The following is a 20,492-nucleotide window of genomic DNA, read 5'->3' on the forward strand; positions in this document are numbered from 1 at the left end:
TAAGAAGCTCCTGCTCTTCCTGAAACTCTTCCTCTTTTAACATCATTTTTACCAGCGTTTCACAGAGAAGTAGCTCATTAAATGAGCTCAGCAGTTCCACCAGGTGTTTGCTAATTGCGGCTGGCTAGTTTGAAGGAGATGAGTTTGGACGTTATGGCTTAGAAACTGCAGCTCTGAGGAGGAGCTGCGTCTCGAAGGCGGAGCTAGGTCCAACCAGGCGTTTTGTACAGCTGAATGGTTGCCATGGAGATTAAATGATTTCTCAAACAAGCATGAAAGAATCAAAGCAATTCTCCAGGTTTTTTTTTTTTTTACATTATGATATGATGTAAAGCTCAAAGAAGTCAACTTTACATAATACTGCCCCATTAAGGCATCAATATATGATTTCACGGTAACAGATTCTGGTTTCTGCTCCCTAAAAAGTGGCTGCTGGAATCAAATCCCTGCATTTCTTCCAAGCCGCATTTGCTTTTATGGGAAATATCAAATGGCTAACAAGGTCCTATTCTCACCACTGACAAAACCTGAGCTCCTGCTGCTGTGGCGGTTAAAAATAAAAACCTCTGTGAGGCAGAAAGGCTCCTCTCGCTGTGGGAGGGCTGGCAGGAAACTCGGCTCACCTCGGCGAGCTGGACTGCTGAGTTCCCAACAGTTTTTCATTTATCTGAGTGTCTCTTGGTCTCATTTTAGATGTCAGAGATCATGTTAGAGCCTTGTAACCCAATATGAAGTAAAACAAACACTTCTATGATAGGTCTGCAGGATTTCTCCGTCCAGGAAATGAGATTTGACCTAAACTGGATGAACTCATCTGGACGAATGGGAGGAAACATGTTGAAATGACAACTCCAAAAATCTGCCATTTACAGATGAGTGGTAAAGAACAAAGAAGCCAAATGAGGCCAAAACTGATTGTTTTAGACATACAAAATACCTCAGGGAGACAAAAAACAATATTCCCAAAAATAAACACCATCTTCCTTTTCATCAGCAAAAACTAAACTGTTTGGATTAGATTGGAAGAAAAATGGAGGTAATTAAACTACGGTTAAATTATTTTATTTTCATAAATACACAGTAAAATTCTTGAGTCAACCCTAATTTCTTGAGATTTTAAAACTGGTTTTCCAAACTTTCTGAATATTCTATTTTGTCTTGTTGCTTTTTCACTCATTTCAACCATTTTCTGTGTTGAACAACAAACATTTCGGCAGCCTGTCTTTAAAACTGAAGTGTTTCCATGTAAAAAGATAAGTGAAAATGACAAATCTGAAACCTTAATATTTACTCCATGCAAACAGTTTTGTTTAATACTTTAATGTTTTGCAGTGTAAGATGAGAAAGAACAGCTCTGGCTTGCTAGCATGAACATAATCCCTCTGTTTGCAGAGTTTAATACAGTCCTGAGGAGGCTGGAGATAAATCCCAGCCATTAGCGTCTGGCTTTAAGCATCGTTTCCACTTCATTTCCTTCTTACTTACTTCTGTCTTTAGCAAACCCCAGAGTCTTTACACGTTAATGAAACCAAAGGGCTGATTTCAAATCCTGTTTGGCTCATCTCTAAATGCATTTGTTGAATAATTGGGTACATAGTACGCTTTAATTCAGCAGGTTAAATAATACTGTAGATGCTCCCTCACGTCTCTCCAGAGACGTTTCCATCTCAGGGAATTAAATTAGGATCGACATAATCTCTCTGGAACACATTTAGCCGTGTCTCTGCAGGGAGGAAAACACCGAAGCGCCGCGCAGGTCGGCTTGAACATCCAGGAGAATTTCTGTGTTTTTATGATGGAAGGCATTTTGAATTGTTGCTGAAGTCTGCTGGACAAATAAGCTCGATTGATTATTTTATATTATGAAATGTGTAAAATGGCTCCCCAACCCAGATTTTACTATTTTCTTTTTTATTTGTCCCCGTTTTTCTTTTTCCTTCCATTTTCCCTTTTTTCTTTTTACTTCTTTTTCCCTATTTTCCTTCTCTGCCTTTTTTCCTTGTTTTCTTCTTGTGTCTTCTTTTCCTTCGGTTTTTCCATTTTCCCCATTTTCTCCTTTTCATTTTTCCCTTATTTCTTTTTCCTTCTGTTTTCCCTCCTTTTTTCCAGTTTTATTCCTGTTTTCCTCTTCCTACTATTTCAATTTTTTCTTTTTCCTAAATAATAATTTATTTATTAAGTATGTCCTGATTATGTATTTAATAGTGTCTTGTTAAATTATTATACAAATAAATATTTTGCTAAAAAAATATATATTTTTCCTTCTTTTCCCCCCATTTTCTTCCTTCTTTTTTCCTCTTACTTTTCTGTCAGATTGGAACAGATTGTTTGTTTGGTTGCACGATAAAGCAGAGAATAATTTCATTTGCAATATTGGTAATTAAGTTCTTTAACTTAGAAATGAAAGTTCAAAAGTTTACAACCTTCACATGAGTTAAATTAATGCTGACAATAATTTAAATACTGAAAAACACAAACTTGCATTCTGTGTAAATAAATAAAAGTTAAATTTAAAAGATAAAGTGTATTTTTATCATTGGATAAGCACACTGATGTACAAACAGGAAATATTGAAAGTGGGGAAACTGAGTTTATCTGATTTCTGCGGGGAATAAATTCTTGTTAAAGTCGGTCTGAGTTTCACAGAAGATTTATTTTGTATTTCCAGGCTTTCAGATTCGCTCACGGTGAGCTGCAGAGAAATACCGACCTGGTTTTGCTCAATAATAGTTGATGTTCTTCAGGATTCCTCTCATCAAGCAGAGTTCAATATTTTCTTCTGAGCCCTGAAACAGAAAAACTTCCCTGAAAAGTACAGAAATAAAAAACTTTTTAGGCGACTCATGCTTATGGACATTTTTACATTAAAAACAGCACTGTAAATGTAGATAGTTACAGAGGAAGCCAGAGATGGTCACAAGTTAAATTTAAAGTTTCTAGAGAGTGGCACAGTTTTTCCTTCCACTAAACTTTCCATCAATACATCTGAATATAACACAAACTACCTAGCCTCTTTAGCATCTTCCTCTGGTGTCTTATTTTCTTAAACTGTAAGACGAGTATTGTCTGATGGACAAAATACCTTTTTTATTGGTTTTAATATTCTAATTTCTACAGAGTGGCACCGTTTTTCCTTACACTAAACTTTCCCTCAATATGTTTGCAGTCAGCTTCCTTAGTAATACATTTTTTTTGTTTACCCTGTATCCTGGATAACTGCTAAGTCTTCAGTCTTTCCCATCATAATTGTAAATTTTCAGAGAAATTATATGTTCTTGTTTGTGCACATTTTTCTTCCTTCCACTCAACTTTCCATTAATGTGCTGAGCTTTTATGGCTTCCTCTCTTTTTGGAAGGTGTCTATAACTTTCAGCTTTCTCCATGATCTTAAAAATGTATTAAAAATCCTCTTTGTTTCTCTTATGCAACATCCACATTTCACTTTAAGTACAATGAGTTTAACCTCGTGGATAAATAACCAGCAGCACTGGAGGCTGGTATTTATTCTTTCTAGTATCTGGATGCAGATAAAATAAATTCTACTCTGCTGAAGGTTGACTTGTTTGCCGTGGGAGAATGACTAAGCCTGACTGCTTCAAAATGCACCAGCATCATGAAATAAATGCAGGAGCGGATGGCAGACGCCTCAAACATTTAGGTAGTTTTACAGAAATAAACAGAAACATTGCCAGATTACGCAAAAATTATACTCAAGAGTCGCATAATTAACATATAATTAACATATTCTTACTCAAGTAAAAGTAAAAAAGTGACTGATCGTTTAATATTTCAAAATTACACCATCAGACGGATCAAAATATAAAGTTAAGTGGAAATTTTGGTATTGTAAGGACAAAAATTACAATAACTAATTAAAAAAATAACAAAATTGGACAAAAGAATATTTTTCCAAATTTGATTTTTCCCACAAGTGCCAAACTCGAGGTCCGGGGGCCAAATTTGGCCCGCTGTAGCTTTTTATGTGGCCCAAATTACACCAACGAGTCCTTCCAATTTTTCACAAATCTGCAAAATTCACACAAAATCAACAAATCTCCACATTTTTCTTGAAAGAAACTGATTTGGAAACATTTTATTTTTGCCTAATTTTGTTATTTTTTGTTACTTATGTGAATTATTGTCATTTTAGCTCTTACGATACCAAAATTTCCACTCAAATTTACATTTTGGTGTGTCTGACGATGTAATTTTTCAATACTAAATCTTTGATAATTATATCAGTTACTCTGTAGACTTAGAAACAAACACCTTTTTACTCTTACTTGAGTAATTTTTACTTTGACTTGAGTAAAAATACTACTAGAGTACAACTTACAAGTGTCATAATTTTTTTTTTTTTTATGAAAAAACTGATTTGGAAAATTTTCTTTTACTGGATTTGTTCCTTTTTGTTACTTAAATGAATTATTGTCATTTTTGTCCTTAAAATACCATAAATTTCCATTTAACTTTACGTTCTGGTCCGTCTGATGATGTGATTTTTAAATATTAAATAATTTGATCAGTTATTCAGTACTTGAGTCGCCTTTTTACCAAATACTTTTTACTCTTGAGTCATTTATTTTTTATTTTTCTTGAGTAAAAACATGTTGCTACTCTGCCCACCTCTAAATGTAATTAAGTAAATGTAACTGGTTACTTCGCAGCTCTGGTTTCCCTCTTCCTGACGATGCGGACCGTTAACGGGCGTTGTGACGATGCGGCGTGACGACCGTTAACGGAGGTCAGGACGCGCCGAACGCATCAATAACATCGTAAGGATGACAAACAGGCTGCTTCTTCTCTGGGTTTATTGTTTCAGGCTGATTTATTTATAGCCTCTTCGACGGGTCAGCAACTTCACCACAGTTGTCTGAGGCATCTGTGATCAAACTTTCGCCTCCTTCAACGCAGACGCAGAGGTAATATATTTATCTTCAGTGACAGAGACGTCTCGTGTGTCTGCTGCCTCTGGTCGAATCGATCTAAGTTATAGATCTTCCTGCTGTGCGGTTTTCTGTTGCAACTTTTTTGTTGAGCATTTTTCACACACTGTCCTCCCTGAACTCTGAATTGTGTTTTACAGTTGCTTGAAAATGTGGGAAACGATGGGGATGTTTGTTAAGAAGCAGACGTATAATTGTTAAAAGCAATTGATGTCAATCTGGGAAAGATTGTAAAGTGCACGACTGACAAATAGAAAGCTTTTCAAACAGCGACCATTTTCCTCAGGACTGGACGTTCCAGCAAATTCACTCCAAGGTCGCCCACATGTAATGGTTTCTGAAATTACAAAAAACCCAACATGTCCATCTGAGACTTTAGTTTGCGTGTTAAATGTTTACATTTTTGACTAGATGACAGAGTAAATGTGGGCATTTATCGCATCATTTATCATTCATCATGATCAAAATAAGAATTTTGATTTATTTATCATGAAAAATTCAACTTAATGATGTTTAAATGAGTCAGGATTGTTAGCTTTCTTATTTTCTCCAGTGTTTTTACAATTAAAGTATCAAATTGTGCAGGTAAGTGATGAAAACCCAGAAAACTTGCTAAGTCTGGTGGTTGGGCGCTCAGGCAGTCATTCATCCATGTTTTTGAGTTGCAAAATGTTTAAAATTGACAATTGAATTTAAAAATATCACTTGATAATTTGTGTTAATGGAAGAATATCTGAACAAAAACTACAAAGTCTTAAAAAATGCAAACATTTTTGAAATCTTAAATAAATAAGCAACACTTAGCCTGGTGGAGACACAATTAAAGCCTGGTGGCCCGCCAGGCTTATAATACTCTGGTGGAAACCCTGAATTCCAATTAATGATGTTTAAAATTTTCAGGATTGTTAGATTTACTATTTTCTCCAGTGTTTTTACAATTGAAGTATCAATAAATATGAAAATATTTGTGCAGGTTAGTGATGCAAATCCTGAAGGTCGGGACACCAAATTGGACCACCATGTTTCTGTAGTAAAAGATGTAAAGTTTATAGGAAATTAAAAATATTACTGGGTAATTATGTTATTCCCTTTTTTTGTTTTTAATTTCTGAAACTCTTCCACTGGTCACACTTTATTGTCATAAACTGCCATTAGATTTCAGATGGTATTCCTGTGGTTTGAAAAAACGACTGTGTTGCATTTAATTCATCAATCCTCCGTTTTCCTTCCGTTTCTCTGCAGATTTTATGATTGAAACTATAAACTTTACATAACCTGCAGCCGAGCCGCTGTTTGGGGAGTTTCTGCGTATTTTTTGCTACCTTTCTAGAAGCAAATATCAGAACTGCTTAAAGGTCAGATTCCTCGGCGTCTTGGCAGACGGGCGTCTGGAAGAGGCATTATTGCACCACGATTCCCACTGCATCCCTTCATAACTGATGTTCTCGCTTTGGCCGACTGCAGGCACTGAACCGATTACACTTCGGCAGAGTCTTCCTCTCTCTCCCCACTTCTGCTGCCAGGGGAAGACAAACACAGCCTCCACTTGGCACAGAAATATGTTTTGTTGCTATCAGCTTCAGGTGGTTAAATACTAAATTATTCATAGGTAGGTAAAGGCTTGTGTTGGTGAGATTGGAGAACTTAATTGTGCCTCCATTTTTTGTGTTTTTGCGGAGACGATTTGCCTTTCAATGAACGTCAAGTTAAGAAGAAACTAAGGGTAGGAATTTACCGTTTAGCCCATCATTTATCATGATCCAGATAAGACTTTTGATTTATTATTTTCATGAGAAAACCTCCAAAAACTGTCAGGATTGTTGGTTATACTATTTTCTCCACTGCTCTTTCAATGAAAGTATCAGTAAATTTGAAAATACGTGAGAACTAAAGAAGCGTATCACAAATTTTAATGTTTTTAAAGAGCAGTTTTTGTGTTTGTGGGGAAATTTTATTTGAATAATTTATTCACGTTTAATTCTGAGAAAGCGTCGCAGATAATCCAATAAAGTCGACTTCACTTCCTTTAACATTCAGGAAACGGCAAAAGGTTACCAAAAGTAATAATCAGGGCGTGATTCTTCAGTTTTATCAATCAGTCATTGGGAGAAATGGTTGCTAAGGCAACAGATATAAAATTGTGACAAGAGTGAAAAATTAAATAAGTAAATAAATAAATAATATATGGGATATATTTGGTAGTTTGGATTTAATAAGTGTTGTCTTCTTCCTGCTTCTGTTCGGATATGGAAGTTTTGTTTTTTATGTTTTATTATTGCTAATGTTTTCTTCTTGTTTGAAATAATTTCATTTTATTTCATATGCCATAAAACCCTGAATGCACACTTACACATTGGGTGTTTTCACACCTGATAGTCCGGCAGATTTGATTGGGTTAAGGACCAAAATTGCAAAATTTGTTACATTTTCAGCTGCTGCGGTTCGCTGTCACACCGCAATAACGATCCAAACTAATTGAATAAAGCTATTCCCCTCCTCGCCTGTGGGGGCGCTGCACAAAGAACTACTGAAGGAAACAACACAAAAAACTCCTTCACAAAATGTAAATAAAAATGGAGTAGCGTCAGATTTTAGTGGTTAGGATTTATCTTTTGTCTTTGGTAAAAAGACTACAAGCTAATTCTCCAGCTAGCACAGACTCGCACGTTTATTTTGGTTGCATTTACCCAAAATGCCCTGCGTTGTAGTTCACTTCCTGCTTTTGGAGCTCTTGGCATTCACATATGCATTTGAACCACACCAAAGTTCACTTCAACCAAACTCAGGTTCATAGTTTGCTTTATTTAAGTGTTACTTTTGTCTCAAGTTAGTTTAATAGTTTTAATTAGAATGTGTTTACTAGATTTTATAGTTATTATTGGTTAATCATTGTTTACTTTTAGGTTAGTTTTGATTAGTTACAGTAGTAGTTTTAGGCGAAACAGAGTTTGCTTCACACCTCATCAAAAGAACCAGTGATTTGGATTAAAGTGGACTAAACCAGGCTGATGTGAATCCTTTATATCAGTTTAGAAACACAGATTAAGCTAACATGTTAACATGTTTTGGAAGCTGAAGAACCCAGAGAGAAACTACAAATACCTGGAGAAAATGCAAAAATCCCTGTAGAAAGAATATCATGGAAAAGTAATTTATTTCATTAATTTAACTCAAAAGTGAAAATTCATTATACACAGTTATATATGTACTACCACAGTTTTTCCTTCCACTCAACTTTCCTGCTTTATACACCTAGATACAACCCCGTGTGAACAGCCAGAATCCTCATTTAAGACCTTTTATGTCTGTAACTGACTCTTCTGGTGGAAGGTGTCTGCCGAGTAACAAACTTTCTCCTTCCACTCAACTTTCTGTTAATTTGCTTGATTACTGAGAAGAAAAATATGTTTTCAAAGCTAGACGACAGAAAACGATGACGTCTGAGTCAAATGATCCATAGCCGATAAGTGGGAAAAACTCTGCAGAGGTCACCACTCAATCACAGCCACCCACACTAAAGGGCGATTTAGACGCTCCAATTAGCCGAACGTCTAATTTATCAGAGTCACTACCTTTCAACCCACATATCTGAACAAATTATCATAACCTAATGAACGGACATGGAGCACCAACGGAAAACAGACGCCGACATGAATAAACTGAACCTATTTTTATAACATTATACAACATTAAGAACAGAGAATAGCAGCTTGAAATGTGTTGAAAAAGTAGCAATATTCCAACATATTTCTACTCAAATAAAAAAGTATTTGGTAAAAAGTTACTCAAGTACTGAGTAACTGATCAAGTTACCAACTGTTTAATATTTAAAAATTGCATCATCAGATGGACCAAAATATAAAGTTAAGTGGAAATGTTGGTATTTTAAGAACCAAAATTACAATAATTTTACATAAGTCACAAAAAATAACTAAATCGGGCAAAATAAAATGTTTCCAAATTAGTTTCTTTCAATAAAAAACAAACAAAAAAAACTTTAACAGAAGCTGTAGATGTGTTGTGTGTGTGTCTGGAGAGTTTTTGATTAAAGCATGTTTGTTTTTCATTCAGTGGGTAGAAAATCCAGAAATTTTACTCAAGTAAGAGTAGAAATACTTTATAATAAAGTTACTCAAGTAATAGAAGAAAATACAGCATGGTAAAAAAGAAATACTCAAAAAGTAAATAATAATAAAAAAAGTAAATATAACCAACTCTAAGAACCCAACAAAACTATTTCTATAGGTGAAAAAAGCCCCAAAACTCTCAAATATAATTCTTTTTCCATATTTTTTTTTAAAGTTAGTAAAGTAATGTAACTGAGTAAATGTAACTAGTTACTACCCAACTCTCTGCATAGGCAACAGTAATTTCTTTTGCCGTGGTTGATACAGCACCCAGTTGAAGAAAACCCAAAAGCTTTGTTTCCCGTTTCCAGTTATTACTCTTGGAACCATCATTTGTCAAAATGTCAGCCGAGCGAAGCTTGCAATTGCAATTTCCTTGGTCCCAAATCAAAAGGGATGACAAGTAAGATTGAATTTTACACAGACTGCTTTCCGTTTTGGACGGGGGGAGTGTGCAGGTAGACTCGTTTAGATTTGGCTGCAGCTGAAAATGTCGAGTGAGAAAACAAAGGATCTGCACTAGCAGAAGAAAGTTAGCATGTGTACAACTGATGATGATAAAGTTTATTGTATTAGTTTTAATTTTAAAAGATTTTAAACCATACATTTTGTTGAAACCTTAAATAATCCTAAATATCTAAAAGTAACTACCAAGACTATTTGTTGATGATTTCTCATTAAGAATGTTGAAAATGTTTTCTCAAAAGTAGTAAAAAGCACATTTCTGAGTTGGAACAAGTTGACAGAGTTTTACGTTTAATCTGTCAAAATATAGTACCAATATTCGAATGCCTTTCATGCTGAAGCATATGACTGTCATCTCCATATATCTTTAGCCTAATAGCATAATTGCCAGTCATATTTCTTAAAAATATTTTTTAATATTTGAATTAATACAATTATTTTATTAAGCTAACAATACGGAAAACACTGAAATTGTAGGGCTTTGTTGCAAAAAAATTGCTCACTGACGATGACTACCCTTGATTTTAGTTGTCAAATTGTCAACATAATCCGCAAAACTTTAATTGTCCGCATGATTTATAAAAGAAAAAAGGACAACAACACTTTGACAACTAAGATAACAAGTTCAGGAAATAAGTTTTCATAAAAAATGGCAAGGAAGAGGTAAGCAGGTCAGCTATGCTAGCTTGACTATGACAACTTAACATGTAGAGGTGCTGTGGAATTTGGTGTTTCGGTTCAGTAAAAGAAAAAGAAGGAAAAATGCGACCTAAACACACCAAATCTGACAGATCGTCAGTGGGTCCGGTGTTTAGATTAGCTAATCAACCACCGCTGTGTTAGCTTAGCTAATAGCAGCGCTAGCTAATCCACCACAGCAATTAGTTATTAATAATCACAAAATAAAGAACAAGCCTGAAAAAATAAAACTGTAATGGGCTGAATGTTCTTTGTGCAGGAAATGTTTGTGTGTTTCTTGGTGTTGAATCCTGATGCACTAGTGGAGCTGTTGTCAGTCAGTTGCTATGGCAATGGGGTTTGTGTGTAGCAAAGCCGACACAGAGTGAGAAAAAAATAAGAATGAGTGATTTTGTGTTTTTCTTCCAACGGTTTTTCTGAGTCATATTTAAATTAATAACAGCTACGTCTCCGGGTTTCGTTTTGCTAGCAGAATTGTTCTACCATAAGTAAAAGAATCGCTTTTGAGCGAAATGAGCAAAATTTCTGGATGTAAATAATAAAATGCAACGTATTCATAGAGAAAATACGAGTGGGCCAAGAACACAACCATGTGGAATCCCCTAATGGGATTATACTGAGTGTTGATGTGTCGTTCTCTAGCGACTGGATTCCTTTGAACAGGTAGGAATCGACTCAGTTACTGAGAACTGTTCTTTGTTGTCTGAGAAGAACCAACAACGCACTGAACAGATCGGACTTCAGATGCTATTAGCTTCAAATAATAACTATTTATTATTATTTATCTACCCACTGAATGAAAATGTTTTAACCAAAAACTCAGCAGACTTTTGTTAAAGTTTCATGAGTTTTTTATTCAAAGAAACTGATTTGGAAACAAATTTTTATTTTTTTGTTACTTATATGAATTATTGTTGATTTTGTTCTTAAAATACCAAAATTTCCACTTAATTTTATATGTTGGTCCGACTGATGATGCAATTTTTAAGTATTGATTGATTAATAATTTGACCAAAATACTGTTTTACTATTACTTGAGTAAAAATATGTTAAAGTCGTGCTACTTTTACTCCAACTCAATCTGGTGATGTATTTAAAGAAACACTGAAACAAATAAAAATTGCAGGTGCTTTTCCACATGGCCCTCTGCAGATGGACTGACTGCGTATCGTAATAAACGGCGCTCTCTCTCTAAATGGATATTTTTATCTCTCAGAATTAGTTAATTCGTCTCATCTCCGTGTTTTATACGTCCGTGGAAACGGCTGCGTTGAACGAAGGTTTTTCACAGACCAGGACCTGCAAACTGGTACCTGAATGTTTGTGGATCTTGTCAAATAAAGGAGAATTTTAAATGTTGACACACATTAAATGTTCATCTGGCAGAGATCATAAAACCCAGCAGGAGGTGCTGAGAAAACAATCGACAGATGATGCAGCAAACATTTCATTTAATCGAGATTCAGCTTCAGTTTAATCATCTCAGCGAGAAAAGATGTTTATTTTGTTTTACCTTCTCTGTCTGCTTTTCCACTCACCCCTATAAACTTAAAACCATCTACTGCTGCTTCAACGTAAAGTTCACTTCTCTGCCTTGCACCTAATTCAGTTGCTGGATTCTTTAATTTAGCCTCTGCAGCTCCTGTTTCCGGCTTTATTTGTGAATTTCTCCTTTTCAAACCTTGTTTTTGATCCAGGCTTTCATAGAAACACAGCCGCCAGGGTCAGGTTCTTAGTCTTGACATTAGCGCGGAGGCGAACGCTTCAGACGCAAATTCAAGTTTCTCCTAAACCGCCGACCCACGCAGCGTTGCACAAAACAAACTGTCAGCTTCGCAGATTTCCAGGCAAATGTGTCATCCTGTTTCAAGGCCGGTGTTGACGTTTAAAAGGCGAAGAGCATCTCGCAAAAGATGTATTTTTCTTTTTTGAAAGATGGAGAAAATACTGAACCATCTATTCACAACGTATTGTGGGAATTATAGATGTAGTGGATTATATAAATATAGTTTTATGATTCAAGAAATTCCCAATCCCAAGTGTAACACCAGACATTTGAATCAGAGAAATAAAGTCAGGAACGTTCACACAGCAGATTTGTGTTTTGCTAAAATCAGATTTTTTTCACACCGTTGCTCATATTCCTGACTAAATGTGACAAAACGTGACTACCAGGAATATCAGTATTCATGATATTAAATATCGTCACAAAGTCATAACAACATGAAAGAAGCTAAAAAAAGAAATGAATGGACATTTGTTGGAGCATTTTTTCATACCATAAATTGATCAATTCTCTAATATTTCTTCTACATTGTCCCCTCCTTTTTTCTCCTTTGTCTATTTATTTAGATTTCTTTATTATGTAATTTACATGCTGCAGAGCACGACTGTTAGCTAAATGAAACCTGGAGGTGTAGGTATTATTGATTTAGTGCAGAGCGCCACAGCAAAGGGGAAAATAAAGTAGAAAAACCGTTAAACAGCTCAAAACCACTGTTTTTCTCACGCTCCGTGTTGGCTAAGCTACTCGTTGCCATAGCAACCGACAACAACGCCACTTCGTGTTTCAGGATTCAACACCAAGAAACACTCAAACATTTCCCACAAAAAGAGAACAGAACATTCAGTCCGTTACAGTTTTATGCTTTGAGGCTTGGTGTTTAATCTTAGATTATTAATAAGTGATTACTGTGATAGATTAGCTACCACTGCTATTAGCTAAGCTAACACTGCGGTGGTTGATTAGCTCATTTAAACACCTGATCTACTGATCTGCCAGAGTAGGTTTTTAGGTCGACCTATTTTTAAACTTTCTAACTGAACCGAAACACACAGAATTCCACTGCACATCTACATATAAGATTGTCATAGTCAAGCTAGCATAACTGAACTACTTCTTTTTCCTGACCTTGTTATCTAGTTGTCATTGTGTTGATAATTAGAAGCAAAGCAATGCATCCCTTTTCCTTGAATATATCATGCATACATTTAAGATTTAGCACATTGTATTGACAACTTAAGAGCTAAAACCAAAGCTAGCCATCGTCAGCCAGCAGCTTTTGGCCCTCCGACAGAGACATGGAGATGGGATCAACATCAAGATCCATGCTCTAAGTTGAGAAAGTTATTAGTTTTAATTTTTCGGATGAAATATTTGCCACATTAATTATTATAGAAAGCCATTTATTATTTCTATTTTTACCACCTGTTTTGGCACCATCAGTCCTCCATAGAATGATAACAACTTGCACATTTTTACCAAGTTTGGCAAGTATTATCTTAAACTTTGTTTTCTTTATTGTAGGAGCAATAAAAAAGAATGAAAAACAGATTAATCACAAAAAGGCAAGAAATTCTAGCAGTGTAGATATCTTTGATGATCTCTGATGATAGTGAAGCAATTTAATTATACAAACAAACTAGTCATTACTATGGAAAAAGATAATAATCCAATGAGATGTGAGGCACTTTATGAGCTTATTCAGGCTTTTAATTGGTTGTAATGTTTTGCTACTATTTAGTATCAAACAAGACGTTTTTTATCTGTATTAGCCTCATTATAGGAACCGTAATTACCAGATCCAGCTCAAACATGCAGCGCTCCAGAGGAGGTAGTTTGGCTGTTGGTGTGTGAGGACGCAGGCAGCGCCTCACACCTCAGAGCGTCTGAGCGCGCTGGTGGGAGGCGGAGCCTCAGCGGATCAGGTTGGAGGTCCACTCTGGTTGTATTTTCCATCAGAGGCGGCAGCAGGACCGACTGCAGGAAGGAAGAAATCACTTCCTCCACTGCGCTCTCCCGGTTTTCTCTGGCTGCCTCGGTGACGAATGGCTGCCCTCGGAGAAAATTAGCTCAATTCTCCTCTCGCACTCAAAAAAAATTAAAAGAAAGGTAAGACTTTGTTTTTCTCCTTTCATCCTGCAGCTTCCTTCCTGCACTAAACTACCAATCAGTGCAGCTTGCAGTTTATAAATATTTTTGCTTTTAATTTGGAATGATTAAACATTATGAAAATGTAAACCTTAAAAAAAAAGAACAGGTAGGTTGATTTAGGAGTTGGAAATGAAAATTAAAAATCCCTAGAACAAAGTGCTAATTTAAATTTAGCGGTGGATTCCCGCAGATGCATCAGTGCAGCGTGATCACGGATGTCGCTCAGGCATTGAATTATGAATTTCAAACAGTGACTCATCCCTGAGGAGAATGGCCAACGTTTTAGGAAATGGACTTCTTCTGATGTAATTCATCACTCCAGTGCTTTTCGCTCTGCAGACGACTCAACAACTGTTAGCATCACAGAGTTTGGAGACGCGCCGACGAATCTAAATGAGTTTTTATTGAGCTGCAGCGTGAAAGTTTTACAGAAATATGTTTGTCTTTTACTTATTTGATAAGTCATGACCAGAGTTGGGTAGTAACTAGTTACATTTACTCCGTTATATTTACTTGACTAACGTTTCTTGGGCTTTTTAAAATGTGCTTTTTGCTTTTACTTGAGTAAAATTTCTGGATTTTCTTCCCACTGAATGAAAAACAAACATAAATTCACTAGATAAACACATACCTGCAGCTTTTCTTAAAGTTTTTAATTGAAAGAAACTGATTTGGAAAAATTATCTTTATTTTTTGTTACTTTTATAAATTATTGTCATTTTGGTCCTTAAAAACCAAACAATTTCCACTTTACATTTTGGTCCGTCTGATGATGTGATTTTTAAATATTACATGATTCGTTCAGTTACTCGGTACTTGACTAGTCTTTTATTTACCGAGTATTTCTTCTCTTACTTGAGTAAGATTTCTGGATTTTCTACCAACTGAATGAAAATCAAACATGTTTTAACCAAAATTCACCAGACACACAGAGCTGTAGTTTTGGTTAAAGTTTCTGATGTTTTTTATAGAAAGAAACTGATTTGGAAACATTTATTTTGCTTGATTTTGTTATTTCTCGTTTATTATATGAATTATTGTCATTTTTGTCCTTAAAATACCAACATTTCCACTTAACTTTATACAGATTATGTAATTTTTAAATATTAAATGATTGACAATTTGAACTGTTACTCTACTTTTTACTTTTACTTGGAGTGAACACAAATGCATGTCCAACTTTCAGAAGTTTTATTTCTCTGAAGACAAAAACTTGTTCCCTCAACCTTATGCTCTAAAAACCCATTAAAATCTATTAAAATAGTGGCTGAAGTCCCACTAAAGTGTCTGTTTTTATCTGAATTAGCCTCCTTCCTTGTTGGAGTCTTGTACATTGACTCAGGATTGAAGTTGTGGAGATGTTTAAAGATGGGTCAGGTCTTTATCAAGAGATCCCAATATTTTCTACGGTTCTGTTCAATTATCACCTAAAATGCACAATGGCACAAAAAAGAAAATCGATTTTTTGCTACGAAATTAACAAAATATGAATATTTCTACCAGAGCCCATGCAACATTTAGAGGATAATCTCCCAGAAAAATATTCCTGCTGAAACAGAAAGCACCAGTGGTTTGCTAATTGCTGCTGACTAGTCTGAAGGAGCTGATATGCTCTGAGGAAGAGCATATCATCTCCATGGTTGCCATGGAGATGAAAAAAATTCTCAAACATGCATGAAAGAATTAAAGCGACAGACCAGGAAATATTAGTTATTATAAATTAACAAAATATGAATACTTCTATGACGTTTAGAGGAAAACTTCTCGGGAATAATAATAATAATAATGGAGAAGTTGGGTTGCGGTCTGAGAGAGGAATTCAAATGATTCTCAGGAATAACAACAATAATAATAATGGAGGAAGTTGGGTTGCGGTCTGAGAGGAATTCAAATGATTCCTCTCTTTAAAAGACATGTACGTCAGTACAGTACGTCCATACCATGTGTGATGACGACGCTCCCTCGGCTTTTTCAAGCCACATTAGTCCGACTAACAGCCCTGCCTGTTTCAAACTGAACAGCGTTTTCTCCATGATGGTTCCCAAGGACGAAGCTTTAGTCCATTACATCCTCTAATGCAGCAACAAGAGCAGAACCGCCTTTACATTTCACATGTAAATTATACCGCTGGCTGCTGGCTTTTGATCAAATCTTATCTCTGGAGGACAAGAGCAGGGGTTCAGTTTCAGCTACCAGCAGAGAAAATGCCGTTTTCCTGAGAGGCATCATTGTAACATCTCCATTATTGTCGCGTTTTTGCAGCACAAATTGAAGAGAAAGAATGAAGAGGAAGGCGGTGTGATTCTGCTTCCAGTGAAGCGATGAAGGTTGGGAGGGCAGGGAGGCGATGACCACCCTGAAAGGTCATTTCACACATTATAACCCATCATCATTTCATCTGTGTGCTGCTCTCCGCCTGCTGCCCTGCAACAATCTCACCATACATGAATGAAACATGAACTGGAGAGTTTGGCTGCATCACGACCAGCCGCCGTGCTGAGCCGGGAATTAATGAAGCCGTTTAATCTCCTCAATGTTGTGCAGCTCCATTGCTCATGCTAATTGATTCATTTCTGCATCAGATTCACAAAGCAGATAGCAGGAAATGCAGGGAGGAGGAGGAGAAACTCCACCCATTAACTTAAAAAGATGGCGGCCATTCTCACCTGTTTTTCTCCAATTTATTTTATTTTAGCAAATTTTTTAGCTATTTTATCTGAAATGGCATACAATTCAAACCCTTCCAGACTGAAAGTATCAGCAACGATGCAGCCAAATTTGCGCAAATTTTGCAATTGATCCAAAAAAAATTATAGAAAAAAAGTCACAATTTCTCAGCTTAAAAAGTAAAAAAAAAATTCTAGAAAAGAACACAGATATTTTGCAATTAATCTAAATAAAATTTCTAGAAAACAATTCGGAAATTTCTGAGCTTGAAAAGTGAAAGATTTGCTAGAAAAAACTAGGAAACTTTGTAATCATTTTCAGAAATTTTCTAGAAAACAATGTAGAATTTTCTGAACACGAAAAGTAAAAAAAAAAACTACAAATTTTGCAACTGATCTAAAAAAATTCTACAAAACAATTTGGAAATTTCTTAGCTTGAAAAGTCAAAAATTTTCTAGAAAATATGAAACAACTCCAGCCAGAAAACAGCATTTTTTAAGCCTGAATACAATTTTAAAACACTTTCTTGTTGATATGAAGTTAATTTCAAAAACAGAGCCAATCAGAAGCAGTTTCTACTCGATCAATAGAACCGATATTTTGTAAGGAGGTGAATACTCTGCAGAAACATTCAGGTGTGAACCACATTATCACCCTGCAACAAACAGCAGCAGCATAAATGGCTTCACCTGTCAGTGGTCGTAATGTTATGGGGTTTTTATATATGTGGCTGCAACAATACGTCTATTTATCAAAGCCCATGCAAATAAAATCTACCGATTGTCACCCAGACGACCTCCCGACATAAACATGTCGCCTGCCGCTGACTTACTGCGCCACCCATCAATCGCCTCCAAACCACAGAGCAAACCGCGTGTTGCTGCAGAGGAGTGAAGCATCACTGATGCTGCTTTTCCTTTCCTCTGCTCGGCGCTCATTTATTTCCTGGTTGACCCTCATTTCCCTCTAACACAACAACACTCCCACACTCAGACAGAAAACTCCACACAGGTGCGCAACTTTGTACTTTCTGAGGTTCCTCTCTTATGAATCATCATTTACACTCGCAAAAAGCTGCTAAATATAGGAAATGCTGACGAGAAATAATATTTACACCATTGTTTTGGTGCCCACATTAGCGCAGCACCTCAACAACACAGATAGCAAAAAAAAGAAAAAATGGAGTAAACTTCTACCAAAAAACTTGAGGTCCATCTCAGACATTTTCTAGAAAAGAACTTGGAAATTTCCAAGTTTGAAAAGTCAAAAATTTTAAGATTAACCTCAGAAATTTTGTAGAAAATAATTTGGAAATTTCTGGGCTTTAAATAAAATATTTTCTGGAAAAAACTCAGAAATTTTTGAGAAAATTTTAAAATTTCTGGGCTTGAGAGAAGAAAAAAATTCTTCTAAAAAGCAATTTGGAAACTTCTGAGCTTGGAAAGAAACATGTTCTAAAAAAAACTCAGAAATTTTGAGACTAATCTTTACTTTAGTACAAAAATCATTTTTTGTAGACAAAATTAAATTTCTGAGCTCGAAAAGTGAAAAATTTGAATGCTGAAATTTTTCTGAAATTTTCTAGAAATTTTCTAAAATTAATCCCACTGGTTCCAGTAGTTTTTTTTTTCTTACAAATATTCAAGTTTTTCTAACAGGAAATTTCCAGATTACTTTTAATCTCAAGGTCTCTGAGTTCTTTCTCAATTTTCAGCTTTTCAAACTGAGAAATTTTGAAGTTTTTACTAAAAAAAAAACTAATCTAGTAAAATTTCTAAATTTCAGAGTTTTTTGGCAGAAACCTACTTTTATCTACAACAGCCTTAATACTTTACTTACACATGCTAAACAGGTGTTAAAAATTGTCACTGTGAATAATCTCTCCACCATTGTTTGGCGCCCCTGTAGGGCAGCACCCACATGTGTTGCATAGAGCATAACCTGTTGTTTTTACAGCCCTGCCTCCTCACACTAAGAAATCTCATTATAACTGTACTCAGAGTCACAGTTCATTCCAAGCAGTTCACCTCTTTCATTTCTGCTCCGCCTCAGGCTCCTGAAATCGCAGCATCCAGTGATGGGGAGTGTGTGGTTCCGCCTCACAACAGGACGTGCAGCACAACAAGTCTTTGATTCTGCACAGACATGCCACAATGACTTTTTTTAAAATGCTTTTTCATTCTGCCGCAGCTTATCTCTGCCGGTGACATTTCTCACTCTGAAAGGTACGGAGTGAGACTATCGGCACCTGAAGCGCTCGCAGGGGGCTTGTGTAGCGCACTCCTCACGGTTCAATTGTCCGCCTGTCATCCGACGAATGACATAAAGCCCAACACACACACACACAGACACACACACACACACACAGACACACAGACACACACACACACACAGACACAGGCACTCAGACACAGAAAGACAGACCTTCAGCAGAGCTGTCGCTGGCGCTTGGTGGACTGTTTGCCCTTAAAAACATAATTATATGGCTTTCATTTATCGCCTCGCTGCATGCTTGGTTGGGTTTCTCATAATGCTGCGAATGATTTTGCTGTTGCTCCCTGGAGATCATCATTTCCACTCTGGTGTCTTTGTGTTTACATCTTATTTTAATTCAAAGTGATGAAGCTGAGCGTTAGTTCAGAGCTTCAACATGGCCAAACTGAACCGGACCTACGGTTCAGATAGGAGGTACTTTGGTCCAAAAACAAAATTACTATTATTTTTAACTTGAATGTGAAGGAATTAAAGAAACTGGGAAACTGGGAGTAGTTTAGTGGATCCGAATTGCTCCTTGTATCCAAGCCTTAGAGGTCGGCTTGAAAAACTGACATTCTTTATATTAATCTCAGAAATTTTATAGAAAAGGACAAAAATATCTGAGCTGGAAAAGTCAAAATCTGATGAGAAGGAGCCCAGAAATTTTAAAATTAATCTCAGAAATTTTATAGAATTTTTCTTTTGAAAATGTCTGAGCTTGAAGTCAAAATTTACCAAAAAAAAAAAAACCTCAGAAAGTTTTATCTGAGAAATTTGATACAAAAGAACAAAATTTCCAAATTCAAAAAGTCGAAAATTTCAGCCAAAAAAACTGAATTTTTTTGTGTGATTAATCTCAGAAATTTTGCTAAAAAAAATTTGAATTGAAAATTTCTGAGCTCAAGGAATCCAAAATTGATGTAAAAAAAAATTTAAAAAAAACTCAGACATTTTCTAGAAATAATTTGGTAGTTTCAGAGTTTGAAAATTTGATAACTGATTAAATTAATCTTGGAAACTTTACAGAAAAGAACAAAATTTCCAGATTCAGAAAGTAAAAAAAATCCACCATTTCAGATAAATATAAGAAATTTTGGAAGAAAAAATTTGGAAATTTTTGATTTTGAAAAGTTGAAAATTGGTTTGTAAAAAACATAAAACTTTGTAGAGAAGAAACTTGAATTTTTGAGCTCAAAGGCAAACATTTTTCCTTTAAAATTTAGAAAATTTCCAAAAGTGGAGCAGTTTAGTGGGCCTAAATAACTCCTGGATCCAGGCCTTAGGGGTGCAGCTCTCTACTGATAGACTCTTAGATCACATATTCTTTCCGTTTGTTTCAGTCTTTCCTTCGACTCCATCTGGGTGTCTTTACTTTGATTTCGTTTGCAGAGGCAGAAA

General features: G+C 35.8%; 1 long non-coding RNA gene across 1 annotated transcript in view; it reads right to left on the bottom strand.

Moving 5' to 3' along the window:
* Positions 1–2,634: 2,634 nt before the first annotated feature.
* The window catches only part of LOC106931626 (uncharacterized), a 33,578-nt gene continuing 15,720 nt past the window's right edge, over positions 2,635–20,492 (bottom strand). The window contains exon 4 of the long non-coding RNA XR_001421101.2: positions 2,635–2,805. This is a non-coding gene — a long non-coding RNA (uncharacterized LOC106931626). The remainder of the gene's footprint in view (positions 2,806–20,492) is intronic.

The sequence above is a fragment of the Poecilia mexicana genome, unplaced genomic scaffold (assembly GCF_051168715.1).
Source record: "Poecilia mexicana isolate PSO_F unplaced genomic scaffold, ASM5116871v1 scaffold_12, whole genome shotgun sequence".
NCBI classification, from domain to species: domain Eukaryota; kingdom Metazoa; phylum Chordata; class Actinopteri; order Cyprinodontiformes; family Poeciliidae; genus Poecilia; species Poecilia mexicana.